General features: G+C 37.5%; 1 non-coding gene across 1 annotated transcript; it reads left to right on the top strand.

Annotated features, from left to right (window-relative positions):
• Nucleotides 1-4101: 4101 nt before the first annotated feature.
• LOC122044471 lies at nt 4102-4220 on the top strand. Its single transcript, XR_006129570.1, has one exon. It is a non-coding gene; the product is annotated as a 5S ribosomal RNA (ribosomal RNA).
• The last annotated feature ends 18191 nt before the right edge of the window (nt 4221-22411 follow it).

Raw genomic sequence — 22411 nt, 5'->3', positions numbered from 1 at the left:
CCCCTTCCGATGGGGAAGATCACACGCTCTTAATTAACTTCCTATAGTCATCCAAAATGGAAGTTTGTTCTAGTGATCCACAAACAAGCTCATCCGATATGGAGGAAGGCACTCAGAGCCAACGCGCAAGCTTGTTTGCATCACTTACAAACCAGTAATGGAGACCATGGAATTTATTTAAAATCCCTCTCCCACTTAGTTATTTAAAGTAAGGAATTTTGACTATGATAGCCTATTGAATATGTATACTAACATGCACACACAACACAATATAAAAGCAATAAATAGAAAAACTAATTTTCAACTATTATGGCTTTTATCTATTGTTGTCCTCCGGTGTTGTCATCCCTAGCTGCTGCCATTTTTGGCCACCGCCACCGGGTCTAGCTGTCGCATCCATCTTGCTCCTTGTTCCGCCGTGCCTCTAGTCCTCAAAAGGTTCCACGCCTTGCAACATTCGATCCGCGACATAAATAGAATTTTACATTTTTCGATCCTATATTCCTCGAAGGAATGTACATGTATCTAGATCAAAAAACAAAATCCTAATAAAACTAAATACAGCTCCTGCTGTATTTTATAATACAATCATGCACACACAATAAAATGCCCTTGACATGTCTAAGGGTCCAATCACACACATAATAACTATAAGCCATAATAGTTGGATCCTGCATCCACAAAGTTAGCACATCCTACTATTATACTGCCTAAATTATGTATGACATGTGCATAATTAAACTAATACCAAATACGCAGAGGCAAAACCCTAGCTCTGATACGAATTGTTGGTTGCTACTCGAAAAACCTAATGGTTCCACTGTATAAAAATTTTGTACAAAGGTCTGAACCTTTTCCTAGCTACCATGTGTTCTTTTAAATTAAACTTGGATCGCCTGCGAAACTTAGCACGTTTGATCCAAAATTTAATTTATTTGTTCTTTTAGGTTTAGACTTGGATCTTTTGCAGAACTTAACACGTTCGATCCAAATCACCTAGGTTATTAATATCATTAAATATTAATTTCCAAAATTATCTTCCAGGACTGCATGGCGAGGCACATAGCCTTCTTGGATATGGGAACAACCACCACCGCCTAGATAAAGTCTTTTAAGGAAAGCTAATATTTAATTTCCTTAAATAACTTTAGGTCAACCAAAAAGAGCAATCAAATCACAAGGAAAAGAAAAACAAAAGAACACAACATCGAAAACTAATTCGAAATACTAGAATCGCATGCCTCTTGTATTTGGTATTTTTACATGAAGATAAAACTAGTATGATGCGGAAATTAAATACTAGTATACCTTTTCTTTTGCAAGCAAAAACCTCTAGGTCTTCTACCATATTCCTCTTCTAACCTCGGACGTTGTGTGGACAATGATCTTCCGAGATAAGAAACCACCAAAGCACCTTCTACTCCTCCTTGCAAGGTTCGGCCACAAACAAGAGCACCTCGAAGGATGAAGAGAAAACACCACCAATGCTCCAAGGGATGCAAGCTTTCTCTCCTTCTTCTCCAAGCTAGAATCCGACCACCACTTGATCTCCAAGAGAGGATGAGAGGTTCGGCCACAAGGATGGAGAGAAGAGAAAGGGAAGGGCCGGCCACACCAAGGAAGAAAAAGAGGGAGAAAATAATAGAGGTTGTTCACATTGAAGGCTCCCAAAACCCCCTCTTTTATAATCCTTAGCTTTGGCAAATAAGGAAATTTAATTATAATAAAATTTCCTTAACTTTCCTTGACATGAATTAATTAAGAAAAATTAAACAAAATTTCCTAATCCTTTATGTCATGGCCGACCACATCATTCAGAGCAAACAAGGCAATTTCAATCAACAATTAAAATTCCTTATTTGTCTTCGGAATTTTTTTTTTTTAAAAAAAAATTCCCTTTAAAATCTCTTCATGGTTGATAAAAAGAAATTTTTATAATTTTAATTTTTCAACATGTAAAAAATTTATAAAGAAGAAAAATAAAATATCTTTCCAATCTACAAATAAGGAAAGAGATCTAATCTCTTTTCTTAATCTTTTTGTAGAAGAGATATTTTAATTTTAATTCTCTCTAATAAATTATATCTTCCACATAAGAAAATTTTAAAATTAAAATTCTTTTCTAATTTAATGGGGCCGGCCACCTAAGCTTGGGTTCAAGCTAGGGCCGGCCACCCATGAACCAAGGCTTGGCCGGCCCTAGCTTGATCCTCAAGCTAGCTTGGCCGGCCCCTATATCATGGGTATGAAGGTGGGTATAGGTGGGTATAATACTCTATAAATAAGAGGCTACGATAGGGACCGAGAGGAGAAATTGGTTTTGGTCTCCCGATAAAATTAAGCATCCCGTGTTCGCCCCGAACACACAACTTAATTTTATCAATAATAATTCATTCCACTAGAGAACTATTATTGAACTACCGCACCAATCCCAAATTATATTTTTGGGCTCCTTCTTATTATGAGTGTGTTAATCTCCCTGTGTTTAAGATGTCGAATGCCCACTAATTAAGTGAGTTACTGACAACTCATTTAATTAATATCTTAGTCCAAGAGTAGTACCACTCAACTTTATCGTCATATTGGACTAAGTCCACCTGCAGGTTTTAACATGACAATCCTTATGAGCTCCTCTTGGGGATATTATCAACCTAGATCATTAGGACATAGTTTCCTTCTATAATCAACAACACACACTATAAGTAATATCATTTCCCAACTTATCGGGCTTATTGATTTATCAAACTAAATCTCACCTATTGATAGATTAAAGAAATAAATATCAAATATATGTGCTTGTTATTATATTAGGATTAAGAGCATACACTTCCATAATAACTGAGGTCTTTGTTCCTTTATAAAGTTAGTATAAAAGAAACGACCTCTAATGGTCCTACTCAATACACTCTAAGTGTACTAGTGTAATTATATAGTCAAGATAAACTAATACCTAATTACACTACGATCTTCCAATGGTTTGTTCCTTTCCATTTTGGTTATGAGCTACTGTTTATAATTTATAAGGTACTGATAACATTATCTTCTGTATGTGACACCACATACTATGTTATCTACAATATAAATTAATTGAACAACTACAAACAAATATAGATAATTTGACTAAATGTGATTCTTTATTCAAAATAAATGTTTACAAAAGTTTAGACTTTCAGTATACACTAACAGTAACATAGAATCGGAAAACCTAAGAAAAGTGATTTTTTTTTATTCTGGGGTTAACGAAATTTTTTGACCAAAAATATCCTCCGATATTTATACTTTGGGACAAAATTACCCCTAAATTTTTTATAACGGAAATTTTATTTTAAATTATAAAAACTAAATAAAAATAAAAAATGTTATATGTTATTGTAAAAAAAATGTATTTTTGAAAATATTATATATATATATTATTAGTAAAGTAAAAAAATAATAAAAAAATGTAAAGTTTTTTTTAAAAAAAAACGTAATGCGTAAAGAAAAACAAAAAAGGGAAAAAAAAAGTGAAGTCAACAAAAAAAAAAAAAAAAAGGAGAGAAAAAAAACGTAAAGTTAAATAAAAAAAACAACGTATGGTTTAAAAAGAGAAAATGTAAAAAAAAATTATTTAAAAATGTAATGTTAAAAAAAACGTAAAGTAAAAAAATAATGACAATTAAAAATAATGACAATAATAAAAATAATCTCTAATTGAAGAAAAAAAATATCTTCTCTTGAGTCTACTGAAATTTCTTCATCGTCACAAAATCCTTCTTTTTCAATTCCTATGGTTCCTTCTTTCTCCGTTAAATTTGACCATGATAATTATTTACTATGGAAATTATAATTTCTTCCTTTACTTTGTGTTCATGATTTACTTGATCATGTTGATGGTAGTTTATCTTCACCTCAAAAAGATAATTCGTCCTATACTATTTGGTTTAAGAAGAATCAATTAGTCTTGACTTGGTTAATTTCATCAATTACTGAGTCTATACTTCCTATGCTCGTTGGGCTCAACATTTCGCGTCAGGTTTGGGAAGCTCTTGAGCATTCTTTTACATTTCACTCTCAAGCACGAGTTCTCTAACTTCGTCTACAATTACAGTCTGTACAAAGAGGAGATTCGATCATACCAGCACTAATGCACCGAATCCCATCAGAACTCCGAAGTTAAGCGTGCTTGGGCGAGAGTAGTACTAGGATGGGTGACCCCCTGGGAAGTCCTCGTGTTGCACCTATTTTCATCCCCCACAAATTCAAATCATTTTAGTCAAAAACAAAGATATGTTCTGGGGCTTGGTTGCAATGAGCTTTCAGTGAAAATACCTTCCGGTTTGAATTTTCACCTAAGTACACCAATCTTATTCACATAGGTTTGAAGAGAACAGAGTCTTGATCTTAAACCTTTTATATGTGAAGATCAATTGGTAACAACTCATCACTGGCGACGGTTGAATCCTTCTGGGTTGGTGCATTACGGCCATGCTACCGAATCTTGTTTCATAAGTGCTAAGGAGAGTTGCCTAGACCCCCCACACCGCGGCCTCACAGTTACACTTACATAGGTGAGTTCTCCAAGGATGTACTGCAAGCATCCTGTCATGAAGACCTTGAACTCATTAAGAGCTCCTAAGCTCATCCTTACTTGCAGTCAAGCATCTATCCAGGGAAGAAACTATGAGATTACATCTCAATCAATTTGATGCTTACGTTTCACCCTTATAGCTTGTTTGTACCACATTGAACCTACTTTTTGGGATCTCCAATCAGATAGGTTGGGTTGCCGCTATAGATGAAACCAGGACAGGCCTCAGTCCCATTCCCTTACTGGATCTCTTGATTTTCTCAGAATCAAGTCCTTTAGTGAGTGGATCAGCAATATTGTCTTTTGAACTTACAAAGTCCAATGACACCACTCCTAGAGATACTAGCTCACGAATAGATTTCAATCTTATTCGTACATGTCTCTTCTGTTGCTAGTTATACTTGGAGCTTCTAATCTGAGCTATTGTTGTTTGATTATCACAGTGCACTGAAATAGAAGGTATTGGCTTCATCATTAAGGGAATTTCATAAAGAAGACCCTTAAGCCAATCAGCTTCAGTTACTGTGGTATCCAAAGCACACAATTCTGCCTCAAATGTAGAACGGGTTATAATCGTCTATTTAACAGACCTCCAAGCAACTGCATCGCCTCCAAGTGTAAAGACATAACCAGTATCGCCTTTACACTCAGCAGTGTCAGCTATCCAACTGGCATCACTATATCCCTCCAGGACTGCAGGGAATCTCCCATACCACAAGCCCAAGGATATAATGCCTTTCAGATATCTGAGTACTCTATCTAATGCATCCCAATGCGTTCTGTCCGGACAACTGGTAAACCTGCTCAATTTCGATATAGCAAAAGAAATATCAGGTCTAGAACAATTTGCTAAATACATTAGACTACCTATTATTTGTGAGTATCTTAATTGAGACACTGTCACACTACTCTTATTCTTGTGAAGAGTTTTTGAAGGATCATAGGGTGTGACTACATATTTAACTTGGCTATAGTCATATTTCTCTAATACTCTCTCAATATAGAGTGATTGAGAAATTGCTATTCCATCAGTTGAACGAGTCAACTTCAGCCCTAAAATCATATCAGCACAACTCATATCCTTCATATCAAACTTACCACTTAAGAGGGCCTTAGTCTCATTAATAATAGAAATGTTATAACTAAACAGTAGAATATCATCTACATACAAATATAAGATAATACAATTATCACCTTTCATTTTAGCATACACACATTTATCAGAGTCATTCATTTCAAAGCCAAATGATAACATAGTTCTATCAAATTTTTCGTGCCACTGCTTTGGGGCTTGCTTCAAACCATAAAGAGATTTGACTAACCTACAGACTTTGTTCTCATTTCCAGAAACTACATATCCCTCAGGTTGATCCATATATATCTCTTCTTCAAGATCTCCATTAAGGAATGTCGTTTTAACATCCATTTGATGGACCTCAAGATGATATATGGACGCCAATTCTATTAACACTCAGATTGTAGTAATTCTGGTAACAGGAGAATAAGTGTCAAAATAGTCAATCCCTTCTTTCTGTTTGAATCCCTTAGCAACTAGGCGGGCTTTGAATTTATCTACTGACCCATCAGGTTTTAGTTTTCTTTTAAACACCCATTTACATCCTATAGTGGTACACCCAGGAGGTAAATCTACCAACTCCCAAGTGGCATTAGAGATAATAGAGTCCATTTCACTTTTAATAGCCTCTTTCCAGTGTTTAGCTTCAGGAGAAGCCATAGCATCTCTATATGTCACAGGATCACCTTCTATATTATAGGTGATAAAGTCCTGGCCTAAATCCGTAGACACACGTTGCCTCTTGCTCCTTCTTGGTTCTATATACTCACTAGATTCATCTAGTCTAGAGTGACTTGAGGAAGGTGTACCCACTACGAATAGTGGGACCTCTACGGAAGAAGGCTCATTTCTAGTAGGAATACTAGATTGAGGTGTTCTCGTCTTCATAGGGAATATATCCTCAAAAAATGTAACATCGTGAAGTTCTACAATAGTATTTGCATCTATTTCAGGAATTTCTAATTTAATAATCAGGAACCTATATGCAATACTATTTTGAGCATAACCCAAGAAGATACCATCTACGGTCTTTGGACCAAGTTTTTTCCTTCTGTGTTCAGGTACTAGTACCTTTGCCAGGCACCCCCACACTTTAAGGTATTTCAAACTTGTCCTTCGGTCTTTCCAAAGCTCATATGGGGTTTTATCCCTTGACTTCATTGGGACTCTATTTAGCACATGACATGCAGTGTATAGAGCCTCCCCCCACATAAAGTTGGGTAACCCAGAACTGCCTAACATGGAATTAATCATATCTTCAAGGGTTCGATTTTTTCGTTCTACTATACCGTTGGATTGAGGACTATATGGAGCAGTTACCTCATGGATTATACCTGTATCTTGACAAAATTTTTGAAACAGGTTTGAGGTAAATTCTCCACCCCTATCAGACCTTAACCTTTTAATAGTTTTATCGGTTTAATTCTCAGCTTCAGATTTAAAAACCATAAATTTATCTAAAGCTTCATCCTTGGTTTTTAGCAAATAAACATAACAATAACGAGAGTGATCATCAATGAAGGTAATGAAATACCTTTTATGATCTCTCGTTATTACACCGTTAAACTTACAACAGTTAGTATGAATCAATTCTAAAATATCAGAATTTCTATCAACTGATTTGAAGGGTTTACGAGGTTATTTATATTGCACACAAATTTCACATTTTTTCTTATCATTTATAGCATGCTTAGGGATCATGTCAAGATTCATCATCCTTTTTACGGTATTAAAATTGACATATCCTAATCTATCATGCCACAGATCATAAGACTCAATGTTATATGAACAACCAATATCAGAAGATTTATTTAAAGTAGCATTTTCTACATTGAGTTTAAATAAACCTTCATTAAGGTAACCTTTTCCAATAAAGGTTCCTAAATGTAATATTACAACTTTATTACATTTAAAGTTCAACTCATAACCAGCACGAACTAACTTTGATCCGCTAATCAAATTCCGACGGACCGTTGGAACGTGATGCACCTCATGCAGTGACAGGACTTTTCCAGAGGTGAACCTCAGGTCAACTTGTCCTATCCCAAACATCCTGGCTGCAGAATGGTTCCCCATGGTCACGGAAGTGCCTTCAATTACCTGATAAGTAAGGAAGGCTGAGCGATCAGCATAACAGTGTACATTAGCACCTGTATCAACTAACCATTCATTGAAGGTAACAAACCTATCGCTGGTGTCGTCACTAGCAGTCACGACATTTACTTGTGCCTGCTTTGGTTTTTCTCCTTGTCCTTTCGCTTAGGGCAGAATTTGGCATAATGTCCAGCCTGTCCACATGCCCAGCAAGGCTTAGGTTTGGTTCCAGTTTTCTTTTGAACCTTTGGGTTGGGTTTCATCTTATTTTTCATTTTCTATTTTTTGAATTTCTTCTTGTCAGATGAGACTACTACATTCGCTTTTAGAATAAAATCCATAAGCATTCTTGTATCATCATTTTTATGTTGCTTCCGATGTTCTTCTTCGATATTTAAGGCAATCATCAAATCTTCGAGAGAGATTTTATCTCTCCGATGTTTAAGAGTCATGCCAAAATCTTCCCAACTCGGAGGCAATTTTTCGATGATTGACAAGACCTGAAATTTTTCAGGTAATGGCATATCTCTTTCAGCAAGACCATGAATTTGGACTTGGAATTCATGTGTCTGCTCTATCACAGATTTGCCTTCAACCATTTTGAAGTTTAGGAATTTTACCACAGTGTACTTTTCTAAACCAGAATCTTCAGAGTTGTATTTTTTATCCAAAGATTTCCACAGCTCTTTAGCTGAAGCGGTTGAACAGTACACATCAAATAGTGCGTCTGAGAGGGCAGATAGGATTCTCCCATGGCAGAGATAATCCCTTTGTTTAAACCTCTCTAAGGCAGCACTATGGGCAGGTTCCTCTTCATTGGGTGAAGGAGGGTTTGTTTCTATAACGGAGAATAGCCCTAGCGTAGTAAGCTAAAATTTCATTCGTTGTTGCCAACGTCTGAAGTTTTGCCCGAAAAATCTTTCGGGTCGGGTGCTAGCCTCATCAGACCCCATTACCCTATCGTTCATCATGTTTATTGATGCTACAATCAATTCTCTAAAATTGTAATAGAACTAATTACGCTAATACAGTAATCTATAATTGCACCAATAAATGACGAGCATGCAATAAACGTTAATAATAGTAAGGGTTAAGAAATTGTGTATCTCCGGTTGAAGCGTCGGACGTGCCGACTGTCTTTAGAGAATTGATTGCCGCCCACGGTGCAGAGGCTCTCCAGCAAAAATCCTCCCAAGATCCGACAACCGCTCGCGTCGCTCGTAGGTGCACTCCAAAACGAGCGTCGCACTCGGACTCAACCTCAGATCGCAAACCAAGCCTCAGAACTCAGAAAGAAGGGAAGAAGAAGTAGAAAGCAAGGGAGAAGGAATGCTTTGCTTTCTGGAGTGTGTTGAGAAGGAGGTGAGGAAGTGTATTTATACACTTGAAGCAACGCAGAGGAAGGGACGCACACTTTGCTTCTGCTTCCTCTTCTCATACGCGGATGCGCTGGATGCGTTGTTTCACATCCTCACGCGACGCGGACAGAACCGAAGCGCTGCTTCGCTTCCTCACGCGGACCAAAACCGAAGTCAGCGTCCCTTCCTCACACGCGGAACCAAACTCTGGTTTGGTTTTGGTTCAGACCGAACCAGAACCGGAAACCAAACTGGTTTGGTTCAGACTGAACCAAACCAGCAAAAATAGACCGGGCCACCCGTGAGCGCAAGGCCCACGGGCTGGGGATTTGCACCCCCCCTGCGCGCGTTAATCGCGCACGTGACGCCCGGTTTATGGATTTCCGGCTCCCAAATCCACTCCATTTGGGCTTGGCCCGCGCATGCGTGTAGGTCCTCTTATCATTGCTAAGCAAGGATGGAAGGACTTCCTATATAAGCCCTTCCAAGCTTCTCCACTTAGTAATGTGAGACTAAAAACACAAAAAAAAAATGCTTTGAATTTAAAATAAAATTCAACAGATTCCTCCATCAACGACTCTATGCAATCAGTAAAGACCATTGCCAATAACCTAACTACAATTGGGAATCCAGTCTCTGATCCAGAACTATTAATGCATGTTCTTGCAGGTTTAGGTCCTCAATATGATAGCTTTGTTCCCAGTGTGACGACTCGCATGGATCAAGTGTCACTTGAAATGCTTCATGGTATGTTATCATCTCATGAACAACTTCTACAAATACAATATCAAAGAATGTCATATTCTCTATCTTTATCGACACACATTATTAGCAGGGCTCCACAACCTAATCAACATAATCAGCCTCCTTTCCAATATGGTCAACAAAATCAGTTTGGAGGTTTCAGAGGCCGGAGTTGAGGTCGAGGTCAAGGTAGAGGTCGAGGTCGAGGACGCTGTCAGATTTGCTTCAATTATGGTCATTACACTTAAAATTGTTATAAAATATATGATTCAAATTTTCAAGGAGGACTTGTATCAGCAAGTCGACCCCCTCCCTCATCTTGGCAATCTAGTACTCAATAGGCATCTGTCCCTCCTAATGCAACGTCATCAGTTCCTGAAATCCCAGGATGACATCCGTATTCTGGAGTAACTCATCATGTTACACTGGAGTATAATATTCGTACAGAAGCTTCACCTTACCATGGATCCAACATGATACAAATAAGCAATGGCTCAAGTTTGCAAATTGCTCACATTGGAAACACATCCTTTCGTTTATATGGTCATACTTTTTACATGCGCAACACTCTTCATGTTTCTTCTATTACTAAAAACTTGCTTTCCGCCCATCAGTTTGCTCTTGATAATAATGTGTTTTTTGAATTTCATCTTAATCATTGTCTTGTGAAGGATCCCATGACAGGAACTATTATACTCCAGGGGGACACTAAAAATGGTCTGTATCATCTTCAACCCACCTCTCTCAAAACCTTTGTTGGACAATGCACGGATAAATTCTCGTGGCATGCACATCTTGGTCATCCGTCTCTACGTCTTGTTTGGAATATTATTAATCATTTTGGTTTACCAACTTCTTTGGCGTCATCATCTCATTTATGTGAAGCTTGTATGAAAGCGAAATCTCATAAACTACCTTTTGTTTCCTCTACTCGTAACTGTAGTTTTTCTTTAGAAATTATTCACTCTGATGTATGGGGTCTTGCTCTTATTCTTTCTAATCAAGATTTTCTTTACTATGTTATTTTTATTGATAACTTTAGCAAGTTCACTTGGATTTTTCCTATGAAAAGAAAATATGATCTCTTTGATATTTTTTGTTGTTTTCAAAAGCATGTCGAGCGATATTTTGATCATAAAATACTCTCCTTTTATTCTGATTGGGGAGGAGAGTATCAATCACTTCATCGTCATCTTACTTCTTCTGGCATCCTCCATCGAGTCTCTTATCCCCACACTCCTGAACAAAATGGATCTGCTGAAAGAAAACATCATGATGTGGTTGAAACTGCCTTAGCTCTTCTTAATCATGTCTCAGTTCCACTTAAATTTTGGGATGACGCTGTCCAAACCGCAGTCTACCTTATCAATCGTTTACCCACTACACTATTTCAAAACAAGTGTCTCTTGGAAATACTTTATAATCGTTCTCCATATTACTCTTTCTTCCGTATCTTTGGTTGCACATGTTATCCTTGGCTACGACCTTACTCTAAACACAAGTTAAACCCTCGCTCTAAACAATGTGTTTTCCTTGGTTATAGTAATTTGCATCATGGGTATTGTTGCCTCCATATTTTGACCGGACGGATATATATTTCTCGACATGTTACTTTTGATGAATCTCTTTTTCCGTTTGCAGTTGCTACCTCGGATCCTCCTTCAGATAATCGAGACACCTTTTCTAATATCACCGAGTAATATACTAGAATCCCCATAGATTGCTCCATCAGGACATATTGAAAGAACAAGGGGGGATGATATCTTGGGTCCTGCTCCATCTTCATAAATTCCTGTAGATTCAGCAGCTAGTGGTGATCCACTCTCTAGTTCTGATTCTCATCCATCTGACCACTCATCTCCGAGTAGCTCTGATGATGATATTCCTTAGCGGATGCTTCCTCTAAGCGATATTTATGCACGATGTCAGCCAGTTTCCACTCGTTATTCTCTTCTACGTGCTCTTCTTGCTTCTGCAAATTGTGTTGAATCTTCTAGTTTTACACAGGCAGTCAAAGATCCAAATTGGCATGCTGCGATGGCTACAGAATTTGATGCTCTTCTTCGTAATGCAACCTGGAGCTTAGTTCCTCGTACCCCATCTATAAACATTGTGGGCTCTGAATGAGTTTACCAAATTAAGTATCGTGTATATGGTTCTATTGAAAGTTACAAAACTCGCCTTGTTGCTAAAGGCTTTAATCAACAACCAGGTATTGACTTCAATGATACTTTTAGTCTCGTCGTCAAAATTACAACTATCAGATTACTACTATCTATAGCTGTTAGCTCTAATTGGTCAATACGCTAATTGGATGTTTCCAATGCTTTCCTTCATGGACACCTTGAAGAAACTGTTTATATGGAGCAACCTCCTAGATTTATCCACCCGCAACTTCCACAACATGTGTGTCAATTTTAGAAGTCTTTATATGGTATTTGACAAGCATCTCGCGCATGGTTTCATTGTCTATCACCTAGCTTCATACTCAGGGATTTTCAGGCTCAAAAACAGACTCTTCCCTATTCTACAAATGACATGAGGAGTTTTTAATATTTGTTCTGATTTATGTAGACGATATATTAATAACTGGTAGTGATCAAAATGATATTACTATTTTACTACATCTTCTCCATCAAGAGTTTCCTATTCGAGATCTTGGCAATGCTAATTTTTTCCTTGACATAGAGTTTCTCTCACATACTAAAGGTTGTCTTCTCTCTCAGAGCAAATATATTACCGGACTCCTACAACAAGCTAAAATGGATGGTGCACGTCCTATCTCCATATCGATCATTGAGGGTAGTTTCACTGCACCTTCAACCTCCTCTTCAATGTTTGACCCCCAGATCTACCGTAGTATTGTTGGTGCCTATAATATGTCACAATTACACAACCCGATATTGCTTTGCTGTGAATCATGTCTGTCAATTCATGCATGCTCCTACTGAACTGTTAGAGTGTATACTAAAAGCCTAGCTTTTGTAAACATTTATTTGCTAAAATAAAAGAATCATATTGGTCAATATCTGCATTTATTTATTAAATGTAATTGTTCAATTAATTTATATAGTAGACAACATGAAGTGTGGTGTCACACTTAGAAGATCATATTGTCAGTTCTTTATAAATTATAAACAGTTGCTCACGACTAAGATAGAAAGGAACAAACTATCAGTATAGTCGTAGTGTAATTAAGTATTAGTTTATCTTAACTAATAAATTACACTGATACACTTTAAGTGTATTGAATAGGATCATTTAGGTAAGTTCTTTTTGTACTGACTTAGTAAAAGAACTAAACCTTAGTTATTATGGAAGTGTGTGCTCTTAATCCTAATATAATAACAAGCACATATATTTAATATTTATTTCTTTGATTTATCAAAGGGTGAGGTTTAGCTCGATAAATCAATATGCCCGATAAGTTGGGAAATGATATTACTTATAGTGTGTGTTGTTGATTATAGAAGGAATCTGTGTCCTAGTTATCTAGGTTGAGAATATCCCCAAGAGGAGCTCATAAGGATTGTCATGTTAAACCCTGCAGGTGGACTTAGTCCGACATGACAATAAAGTTGAGTGGTACTACTCTTGGAGCTAGATATTAATTAAGTGAGTTGTCAGTAATTTACTTAATTAGTGGACATTCATAATCTTAAACACAGGGAGACTAACACACTCATGATATGAAGGAGCCCATAATGTAATTTGGGATTGGTGCGGTAGTGCGGTAATAACTCTTTAGTGGAATGAGTTGTTATCGATGAACTTGAGTTGTGTGTTCGGGGCGAACACGCGATACTCAAGCTCATCGGAAGGCCAAAACCAATTTCTCCTCTAGATCCCTGTCGTAGCCTCATTATAGTCTTAAGTCCATCCAAATGAAAGGCTCTTCTTGGTGTCCAAGAAGGGAGCTGGACCATTGCTTGGTGACCAAGCAATGGCCGGCCATATCCTCTTGAAGGGGCCGACCTTATAGCTTGGTGACCAAGCTTGTAGGGGCCGGCCACAATAATTCAAAAAGGGAGGGTTGTTTTGAATTTTTTAAATCTTCTCTTTGTAGAAAACTATAAGTTTTAAAAGAGAGATTTTAATTTTTAAAATTTTCCTAATTTGAATTTGGCCACATGTTTTAATAGAGAGTTTTAAAAGTTTTAAAACTTTCCTTTTTAACCATCCTCATGGTTTAAGAAAAAAGGGAGATAAGTTTTAAAATTAAAATTTTCTATCATCATGTTAAAAAAGAAAATTTTATAAGAGAGTTTTTAAATTTTAAAACATGGTTTTAATTTTTAGAAACTTTCCTTTTTTACTTCTACTTAAGGAAAGAGAGCTTGTAAAATTTTATAAGAGTTTAGCTTGTAAAATTTTATATTAAAAAAAAATTTCTTTTCCTTTTAATGTGGCCGGCCACCTTGCTTGGTGCCCAAGCAAGGGCCGGCCAATAGGATTAAATCAATCCCAATCCTAAACCAAATAGGATTGATCTCAACCATTGATTGATGATTAATTCAATCAATAGGAAGGAAAAGGAAAATAAAAAGGGAAAAGGAAAATTATTAAAATCTTTCCTTATTTGCCTTAGGCAAGTAATATAAAAGAAAGGGTAAGGGGGCTTCATGAGACACAACTCTTATTCTTTTGCTTGGGTGATCTTTTGGTGGTCGGCCCTCTCCCTTCTCTTCTCCCTTTGTTGCTCTCTTTTCTATTAGAGGTGGTGGTGGCCGAATATTGCAAGGAGGAGAAGGACTCTCTAGGGTGGTGTTCATCTTGGAAGATCGTCGCCCACACGACGTCCAAGGCGAGGCGAGGAATACGGCAGAAGATCTTGAGGTCATTAGCATACAAAAAGAAGGTATAATTAGTAATTGTTTTCCGCATCATGCTAGTTTTTCTTTTTGTAAGAATTCTAAATACAAGAGGCAATTAGATCTAGTTTTTCGAAATAGTTTTTCGAATTTGTGTTTTCTTCTTTTTCGAACTTGTGTTTCGATTGTTCCTTTTGGTTGACCTAGAGTTATTTAAGGAAATAAATATTAGCTTTCCTTAAAAGCTAGGGTTGCTCCCATATCCAAGAAGGACATGTGCCTCGTCATGCAGTCCTGGAAGCCAATTTTGGAAATTAATATTTATGGAATTAATAATCTAGGTAGGTTTGAATCAATAGTGTTAAGTTCTGCTTGCGATTCAAATCTAAACCATTAAGAACAGATAAGTTAAATTTGGAATCAATGATGTTAAGTTCCGTCTGCAATTCCTAATTTAACTTCTAAAGAACACAATAGGTTATTTAAGGAAAGGTTCGACACTTGTACAAAAATTTTGTACAGTGGAACCGGTACATTTTCCTAGGATTAACCAACAATTGGTATCAAAGCTAGGGTTTGCCTCTGTGTATTTTTAGAATTCAAATAGGTTATGCACATGTCATGCATAATTTAGGCAGGAAAATAGTAGGATGTGCTAACTCTTTGGTTGCAGGCTCCAACTATTATGGTTTATTGTTATTATGTGAGATTGGACCCTTGGACATGTCAAGGGCATTATTTGTGTGCATGATTGTATGTATAAAATACAGCAGGAGCTGTATTATATTTTAGAATTTTATTTTTCGATCTAGATTACATGTACATTCCCTCGAGGAATATAGGATCGATATATGTAAAATTCTTTTCTTGTCGCGAATCGGATTCTTGCGAGGCGTGGTACATTTGGAGCACCAGAGGCGCAGCGGAATAAGAAGCAAGATGGATGACTCGACCCGATGGCGGTGGCTAAAGATGACAGCAGCTAGGGTTGGAGCATACCGAAGATAGTGAAGGAAAAAGCTATAATAGTTGGAAAATTAATTTCCAAATTTATTGCTTTTATTTACTGTGATATTAATATGCATGTGATGTATGCTAGCATAGGTTAAAATCCTCAATTTTAAATAACTAAGTGGGAGAGGGATTTTAATAAATCCCATGGTCTCCATTACTGGTTTGTAAGTGATGCAACAAGCTTGCGTGTTGGCTCTGAGTGCCTCCCTCCACAACGGATGGGTTTGTTGCGGATCACTAGATCAAACTTCCTTTTATGGATGGTTATAGGAAATTATTTAGGAGCGTATGATCTTCTCCAACTGAAGGGGCACAATCCTATTTAATGGATTTAGTATCAAGTAATGGTATACACTTAGACACATTCAATAGTATCCTCCCCAACAGAGTCACTGCTATTGTATTGTATGACCAAAGTAAAACCAACTATTAATTTTATTTGTCATAAAGTTAGGATGACAAGATAATAAAATTAATGGGCCACACCCTCCTCTTACAAATGTTGAATTTGTATACGTCCACACTAACGTGGCATGCAATATTCACGGTAATTTGAGGTGTTGGTTAATTTAAAATAGTATTGTTTGAGGAATCAATATTATTCTAAATTTAGAGTCTTGACCAAAGTTTTTTTATGATTCTTAGGATGACTTTCAACCCACTAGCCATTATACTGAAAGAGAACAAACTTACTAGTCCCAATTATATTGATTGGAAAAGAAACCTGGACATTGTTCTTACTGCTGAAAGCTATAAGTTTGTACTGACTGAGGCATGCCCTGAAGCACCTGACGGTGACTCTACCCCAGAGGAGATTGAGTATCATAAGAAATGGGTAAAAACTGATGAGATGGCGCGGTGTTACATTTTGGCATCTATGTCAAATGTATTGCAACATCAGCATCAAGATTTACCAACAACTTATGATATAATGAACAATCTCAAAGAACTCTTTGGGCACCAGAGTCAGACTGCTAGGCAAGAGGCAATGAGGAAGCTAATGACAGCCACCATGTCTGAGGGGACACCCGTAAGGGAACATATCCTCAAAAAGATAGCTTATCTGAACGAAATACAAGTCCTTGGAGGAGAAATCGATGGGGAAACCCAGGACGATATAATTCTCCAAATGCTACCCAGAAGTTTTGAGCAGTTCCGCCTGAATTATAACATGAACAAAAGAGAGTATACGTTGGTGGAACTTCTGACATAACTACAGGCTGCAGAAGGAATATTTCGTCACAGTTCTCAGATTCACTATGCTGAAAATGGTTCTACTTCTAAGTCGAAAGGCAAGAAGAAGAAGAAACAGGTCTTTTCAGCAAAGAAGGTGAATAAACTTAAGAGTACAGGACAAAAAGCTGGAATGAAGAAGCCGAAGGGCAAGTGCTTCATCTGCAAGCAGTCTGGACATTGGAAAGAGGACTGTCCTCATAGGAACCAGAATAATAAAGGTATATCTCATACTCTAGTAGTTGAAACATGTTTAGCGGTGTTATCTACCAGCACCTGGTGTGTAGATACGGGAGCCACTGATCATGTCTGCAATTCTTTGCAGGGGTTTCAGGAAACCCGACAACTATTTGAAGGAGAGATAACTGTCTACATGGGCAATGCTACTAAGGTGGCGGCTGTTGCAGTGGGAGATGTCTACTTATTTTTTGATAGGAATAGAAATTTGATTTTAAGAAATTGTCTTTATGTACCCAGTTTTAGAAAGAATTTAATTTCAGTTTCTAAACTGTATTTAGATGGATATTCAGTCTCTTTTAGTAACAATGTCATTATAAAGAGAAATAAGGTGATTATCTGTTCTGGTGCATTGGTTGGCAATTTATACACTTTAAATCCAATTTCTCCCACAAAGCAAAATATGGAAATTAATAACACATCTTCTAACTCTAATAAGAGGAAAGAACCTTCGGAAATGAACCAAACATATCTTTGGCATCTAAGGCTTGGACATATTAACTTAAGTAGGATTCAAAGGCTTGTAGCCGATGGACTCTTGGGTTCATTAGAGTTGGAAAACTTTCCAACATGCGAATCCTGCTTAGAAGGTAAAATGACCAAGAGACCTTTTAAGGCCAAGGGGTATAGAGCCAAAGATGCGTTAGAACTGGTTCATTCTGATTTATGTGGTCCTATGTCTATTCAAGCAAGAGGTGGTTATGAATACTTCGTCTCCTTTATAGACGATTATTCAAGATACAGATACATTTACCTGATGCGCCGCAAGTCTGAATGCTTTGACAAGTTCAAAGAATATAGGGCTGATGTGGAGAAACGTCTTGGTAAAAGTATCAAGACACTACGGTCTGACCGTGGTGGCGAATACCTCTTTGGAGAGTTTAGGAATTACTTATCAGAAGTCGGGATTCAATCCCAATTGACTGCACCTGGTACACCCCAACAGAATGGTGTGACAGAACGAAGGAATAGGACTCTTATGGAAATGGTTAGATCGATGATGAGTTATTCAGAATTACCAAATTCGTTTTGGGGATATACTTTAGAAATAGCTGTGTACATTCTGAATATGGTACCTTCAAAAACAGTTCCTTCTACACCCGTGGAATTATGGAATGGGCGTAAGCCTAGTCTGAATCATATCCCGATATGGGGTAGTCCAGCACATGTGCTGAAAGGAGATACTGACAAGTTGGAATCATGTACAGAAGTTTGTCTGTTTGTGGGATATCCAAAGGGAACGAAAGGTGGTTTGTTTTATAATCCTAAAAATCAGAAGATCATTGTTAGCACCAATGCTCGATTTTTAGAAGAAGATTATGTAATGAACCATAAGCCCATGAGTGAAATAGTTAGAGAAGGCACGTCAACTTCAGTACCAACAGTTCAAGATGAAGTACCACAAGAGACTGCAACACGTGTCACACATGATACACAACCACAGACGGTGCCTCGTCGTAGTGGGAGGGTTGTGAGGCAACCTGAGAGATTCATGTTTTTGGGTGAGTCTTCAGACTTCATCCCAGGTAAACATGAACCTGATCCCCGGACATATGATGAAGCACTCCAAGATATAGATGCAGTATCTTGGCAAAAGGCAATGAATTCCGAAATAGAATCTATGTATTCTAATAAGGTCTGGGAGCTAGTAGAACCATCTGATGGTGTAAAAGCCGTTGGATGCAAGTGGATCTACAAAAGGAAAAGAGGGACAGATGGGAAGGTAGAAACCTTCAAAGCAAGACTTGTTGCGAAAGGGTATACTCAGAAAGAGGGAATCGACTATGAGGAGACTTTTTCGCCGGTAGCCATGCTTAAGTCTATCCGGATACTCTTATCCATTGCTGCTCATATGGATTATGAGATTTGGCAAATGGATGTCAAGACTGCTTTCCTTAACGGAAGTCTTGAAGAAAACATCCATATGAAGCAACCAGAAGGGTTCATTGAAAAAGGCAAAGAGCATCTAGTATGCAAGCTTAATCGGTCCATTTACGGATTGAAGCAAGCTTCAAGATCTTGGAACATCCGGTTTAATGAAGTAATCCAGTCATATGGATTTATACAGTGTCCGGATGAGTCTTGTGTAACGGAAACGTAGTGGTATTTCTTGTACTATACGTAGATGATATTTTGTTAATTGGCAACAATGTCAAGGTATTATCAGACGTAAGGGTATGGTTGTCCAAACAATTTGATATGAAGGACTTAGGAGAATGTGCACACATTCTTGGGATTAAAGTAATAAGGGATCGCAAGAAAAGAATGTTGTGTCTATCCCAAGCTTCATATATAGATACGATCCTTGCTCGTTTTAGCATGCAGAACTCCAAGAAAGGTTTCTTACCTTTCAGGCATGGAGTAGCCTTATCTAAAGAGATGTCTCCAAAGACGTCAAAGGAGATTGAGGACATGAAGGCAGTTCCATATGCATCGGCCGTAGGAAGCCTTATGTATGCAATGCTGTGTACGAGACCTGATATCTGTTTTGCCGTGGGCATGGTTAGCAGATATCAGAGTAACCCTGGACAAGGACATTGGACTGCTGTAAAGCATATATTAAAGTACCTGAGAAAGACTAGAGATTATATGCTAGTTTACCAAGCAGACGATTTGCTCCCTGTGGGTTACACGGATTTGGATTTCCAATCAGATAGGGATAATAGTAAGTCTACGTCAGGCTATGTGTTTACTCTAGGAGGTGGAGCCATTGCATGGAGGAGTGTTAAGCAGAAATGTGTCTCGGACTCGACCATGGAAGCTGAGTATGTGGCAGCCTCTGAGGCAGCCAAAGAAGCTGTATGGCTCAGGAACTTTCTAATGGATTTAGATGTGATTCCTGGTCTGCCCAAGATCATCACAATTTATTGTGATAATAGTGGTGCAGTTGCAAACTCGAAGGAACCACGAGCTCATAAGGCAAGTAAACACATAGAGCGCAAGTACCACCTGATACAAGACATCGTCAAGCGAGGAGAAGTTGTCGTCACCAAGATTGCATCAGAAGATAACCTAGCAGATCCTTTCACAAAGGCCCTTCCGGCAAAAGCTTTTGATCGGCATGTGGAGGGGATGGGAATCAGATGTAAGGCAACAGATATGACAGCTTAGTCTTTTAGTATAAGTGGGAGATTGTTAGAGTGTATACTAAAAGCCTAGCTTTTGTAAACATTTATTTGCTAAAATAAAAGAATCATATTGGTCAATATCTGCATTTATTTATTAAATGTAATTGTTCAATTAATTTATATAGTAGACAACATGGAGTGTGGTGTCACACTCAGAAGATCATGTTGTCGGTTCTCTATAAATTATAAACAGTTGCTCGCGACTAAGATAGAAAGGAACAAACTATCAGTATAGTCGTAGTGTAATTAAGTATTAGTTTATCTTAACTAATAAATTACACTAATACACTTTAAGTGTATTGAGTAGGATCATTTAGGTATGTTCTTTTGTACTGACTTAGTAAAAGAACTAAACCTTAGTTATTATGGAAGTGTGTGCTCTTAATCCTAATATAATAACAAGCACATATATTTAATATTTATTTCTTTGATTTATCAAAGGGTGAGGTTTAGCTCGATAAATCAATATGCCCGATAAGTTGGGAAATGATATTACTTATAGTGTGTGTTGTTGATTATAGAAGGAATCTGTGTCCTAGTTATCTAGGTTGAGAATGTCCCCAAGAAGAGCTCATAAGGATTGTCATGTTAAACCCTGCAGGTGGACTTAGTCCGACATGACAATAAAGTTGAGTGGTACTACTCTTGGAGCTAGATATTAATTAAGTGAGTTGTCAGTAATTTACTTAATTAGTGGACATTCATAATCTTAAACACAGGGAGACTAACACACTCATGATATGAAGGAGCCCATAATGTAATTTGGGATTGGTGTGGTAGTGCGGTAATAACTCTTTAGTGGAATGAGTTGTTATCGATGAACTTGAGTTGTGTGTTCGGGGCGAACACGGGATACTCAAGCTCATCGGAAGGACAAAACCAATTTCTCCTCTAGATCCCTGTCGTAGCCTCATTATAGCCTCAAGTCCATCCAAATGAAATGCTCTTCTTGGTGTCCAAGAAGGGAGCCGGACCATTGCTTGGTGACCAAGCAATGGCCGGCCATATCCACTTGAAGGGGTCGGCCCTATAGCTTGGTGACCAAGCTTGTAGGGGCCGGCCACAATAATTCAAAAAGGGAGGGTTGTTTTAAATTTTTAAAATCTTCTCTTTGTAGAAAACTATAAGTTTTAAAAGAGAGATTTTAATTTTTAAAATTTTCCTAATTTGAATTTGGCCACATGTTTTAATAGAGAGTTTTAAAAGTTTTAAAACTTTCCTTTTTAACCATCCTCATGGTTTAAGAAAAAAGGAAGATAAGTTTTAAAATTAAAATTTTCTATCATCATGTTAAAAAAGGAAATTTTATAAGAGAGTTTTTAAATTTTAAAACATGGTCTTAATTTTTAGAAACTTTCCTTTTTTAACTCCTACTTAAGGAAAGAGAGCTTGTAAAATTTTATAAGAGTTTATCTTGTAAAATTTTATATTAAAAAAAAATTTTCTTTTCCTTTTAATGTGGCCAGCCACCTTGCTTGGTTCCCAAGCAAGGGCCGACCAATAGGATTAAATCAATCCCAATCCTAAACCAAATAGGATTGATCTCAACCATTGATTGATGATTAATTCAATCAATAGGAAGGAAAAGGAAAATTATTAAAATCTTTCCTTATTTGCCTTAGGCAAGTAATATAAAAGAAGGGGTAAGGGGGCTTCATGAGACACAACTCTTATTCTTTTGCTTGGGTGATCTTTTGGTGGCCGGCCCTCTCCCTTCTCTTCTCCCTTTGCTCTCTTTTCTATTAGAGGTGGTGGTGGCCGAATATTGCAAGGAGGAGAAGGACTCTCTAGGGTGGTGTTCATCTTGGAAGATCGTCGCCCACACGACGTCCAAGGCGAGGCGAGGAATACGACAGAAGATCTTGAGGTCATTAGCATACAAAAAGAAGGTATAATTAGCAATTGTTTTCCGCATCATGCTAGTTTTTCTTTTTGTAAGAATTCTAAATACAAGAGGCAATTAGATCTAGTTTTTCAAATTTGTGTTTTCTTCTTTTTCGAACTTGTGTTTCGATTGTTCCTTTTGGTTGACCTAGAGTTATTTAAGGAAATAAATATTAGCTTTCCTTAAAAGCTAGGGTTGCTCCCATATCCAAGAAGGGCATGTGCCTCGTCATGCAGTCCTGGAAGCCAATTTTGGAAATTAATAT

Source organism: Zingiber officinale, chromosome 2A (assembly GCF_018446385.1).
Source record: "Zingiber officinale cultivar Zhangliang chromosome 2A, Zo_v1.1, whole genome shotgun sequence".
Lineage (NCBI taxonomy): Eukaryota > Viridiplantae > Streptophyta > Magnoliopsida > Zingiberales > Zingiberaceae > Zingiber > Zingiber officinale.
The sequence above is the reverse complement of the archived record's forward strand: the minus strand, read 5'-3'. Positions and strand labels throughout refer to the sequence as shown.